General features: G+C 43.7%; 1 pseudogene; it reads right to left on the bottom strand.

The window, feature by feature from the left end:
* Nucleotides 1–1506: 1506 nt before the first annotated feature.
* On the bottom strand, nt 1507–2144 carry LOC101532817 (WW domain-binding protein 2-like; annotated as a pseudogene).
* Nucleotides 2145–3350: the final 1206 nt, after the last annotated feature.

Here is a 3350-nt window from a genome sequence, read left to right on the forward strand (position 1 = left end):
TTACAAACCAGCACCCATACAGAATCCCAGCCCATGCAAGGCAAGGACATTAGTCAAGCCCACAATGGAGTGGAACATTATAGTAAATGTTGCCTCTTCCCCCATTCTTACGCTTCATTTCTTCATTAGTCTTATCACCTTGGATGTGACTTTAAGCAAAGTCTTAGCCTCAGGTAGAGGAGAAAAACTGCTCAAACCTGCCCAACTTAAAGATTCTATATAACTTGATATTAAATATGAAAATCTTGTCTGTTTGATATTTCATCAGTTTTGGATGACTGTTCGTTGTACAAAAATTTTATTAGGTTAGGATGAAAGACATAATCACCCAGATACTAAAAGAAAGTTCATTGATAGTGAAGTTGTAAAATTTAGATAGAATTTCTTATATTTAAGAAGTCACAGAAAACTTTTATTACATATTTCAAGTTATGTTTTTTATCTAGACCTCTTCAAAAATCTTCCCAGTAAGCATGATAACTAAAAAGACAAATGCTTCAAAATCTAATCTCTTCAAGCTAAATATATTTACATGTAGAAAGAAATGAGACAATATCTCATTGTCTCATTGTGTTTTAAAAATTAGACAGTACATTGTCATTATCAACCATTTTGGGGGCATCACAAAGCTAAATCTTTTCAAAATCAGCTCATATTAATTTTTTTCCAGTTACTTCATTTTCATTATTTCACATTTTTTAGCAAACAAACCAAGGTGCAAACAGGGTTTATTTCACATTAATATATTAACTGGATTCTTTTTGTCAAATAAATAGGGAATTCTCTTTAAATAACCATCTCCTCACTTAGTGGCCAGTCCAGGAACAAATGTTAGTGCATCCAGGGGCGCAGGGCACAGGGCAGAGGATGGCTGAGGGTAGGTGGCAGGTTGTGGGCAGCGCATGGGGTCAAGCCTCTGCTTGCCAGCCCGAGAGAACACGTGCGTTCTCCAACTCCCTTAAGAAGCCTGGTCTGGAGGGAAGGCAGGTTTAGGGGTGCCAGTAGAAAGCAGAGCAGCTCCCTCCCCAGCTGCAGTGGCCTTGTCTGCTGGGCCACTGGGCCCCCAAAGTCACAGAGGTTTGCAGAGAACAAGCAAGGACAAGGCAGGTGTGGGGAAGAAACACAGCTGGTCTGACAGAGCCCAGGATGTCAAGTGCGAAGTGGAGGAGCTGGACTGAAGTGGAGGAGGTGGCCAGAGAGTCCTTCCATGGGGAGGAGCCACAGGAGCGGAACAGGAGCTGGGGCCCTCTCTGCTCCCCAGGAAAGCCCCAGGGCTGGGAGCGGCTGGTTGGGCTGAAGGCTGGTCAGCCCTGAGCTTGGAGCTAGCGAGCAGTTGGGGGTCGTCCACGGCCAGGGCCCGCCCTTCCGGCAGCAGCACTTCCTGGGAACTGTTTATAATCAGACCCAGAGGAAGACCAAGGCCCTCCCTCCCTCACCCCAGGGGCCGCCTGGGAAAGGTGGGAAAGAGCGGGGGAAGGAAGGGGAAGGGAGGGAGGTGGGCGGGGTCTACTGAGTCTTCTTATCTTCTGGGGGGTAGTGGGGGGGGTGGCTTATGGCATGTACACGTTGTGCGGGTTGCCTGGGTTGTAATAGGCGATGGCAGCTGCTTCTGCGGCTTGAGCCTCGGCTGCAGAGGTGGAGGGGACATCGGGGCCACTGAGTGGAGGTTCCATGGGCACAGGGTTGGGGGGGGGGGTGCTGCACGTATCCCATGGCCCCATCCATCATGGGAGGTCCTGGATAGAACTCTTGAGATGCCACCTGGAGCTTGCGCCGTCCATACTCAATGGCGCCCCCCGCTGAGAAGGTCAACTTGTAGGATGCAGCACCCTCCCAGCCACCTCCGACTTCGGCCTTCACCATCCCCTTGATGTAGTTGGCCCCAAACACGGGCTGCTTGATCTCGCAGTCCTTCATCAGGTAAAAGGGCATCATGAAGGACTGCATGGCGTCCTTCCCTTTGGACAGGAAGATGACCCGGTAGGGGGTAAGATAGATGGTGCCTTTGTTGGTGCCTTTGAAGGCCTCGGCCATGTTCTTCATGGCGAATGTAAGCTGCACATGATCATAGGACATGGGATGCTCTCCGTGTTGTTAACGATCACTCCGCCGCCCTCCGAATGATTCTTGTTGAGCGCCATAGTCTCTCCCGAGACGGGGGTCCCAGCTCATGTTAATTTTACGCACTAAATATAGTATTACATATAAAATACTTTTAGAAGTCCATAAAAATGGAATTAAGAGATAAACTAATTTTAGTGCCAAAAATGTGAAATCCATGCATACTTTTTTCATAATATGTGTTTTCCATGAAATTTTTGAATACCTCTTTTTATGTAGACAATTGTTTTAATGTTTTCGTCTGCACTTTCCCATTTTGGAAGGGAAGCTCCTTTCTCTTAAATTGAGGAATAGGCAAATGATCAGAGAATTCCAGTCTTTACCTTTCTAAACATCACCTGCTATAGTGTAAATATTGTGTTCCTCCTCATTCATATTTGAAATACCAATTCCCAAGGTGATGATATTAGGGGACTGGAGCCTTTGTGACATGCTTATGTCAGTATAGTACAACACTTATCAATGGAATTCGTTTTCTTAAAAAGAAGACTAGGAAAGTTCTTAGCCTCTTTTACTATGTGAAGTTACACTGAAAAAGCAGTGTTCTATAAAACAGCATTGGGCCCTTACCAGACATTGAGTTATATAATACCTTGATCTTGGATTCCAATCTGCAGAAATGTGTGAAATAAATGTTTTTATTTATAATCCAACCACAATGTGGCTTTGTGTTATAGCAGTCCAAAATACACCTGCCTCTAGAATACTCCAATTGTGTTCAATTCTGAACTGAAGGAGCCAAACTGCATATTCTGCTGTTAAACAAATTCAACCTGGGATACACTTTTGAAAGATAAAGAAAAAAAATTCCAAATAGCTTTGCTGCCTTAATGAGTACTCTCTAGAAGTGTCATGTTAGCTTCTAGTGTATACCAATGAACAAGGATTGCACCTGCCTACCATGAGCCAAAAGTCAAAGGGTAAGTCTATTTGAGGACCACTCATAGTATTGAGTGACAAGAATTCTTGTAGATGCATGTTCAGAATGCTATAGAAGAGAAGACACAGCCTAAACCAATTCAACTTATTTTCCCCAGACGAAATGCTATGAATAAACTGGCCTTCAAGTAGATAATCAATAAGCAAATAACTTATAAAATATTTTTTAAATATTCAGAAGATATTCTCATTACAACTCATGATGTTAAAGATTACCTAAACAATCAGCAAAATATGAAATACAAATTAGCCATTAAGCCAAGTAAATGGTGTCCTAATTCATGAGTCAT

Source organism: Ochotona princeps, chromosome 1, assembly GCF_030435755.1.
Source record: "Ochotona princeps isolate mOchPri1 chromosome 1, mOchPri1.hap1, whole genome shotgun sequence".
NCBI lineage: Eukaryota > Metazoa > Chordata > Mammalia > Lagomorpha > Ochotonidae > Ochotona > Ochotona princeps.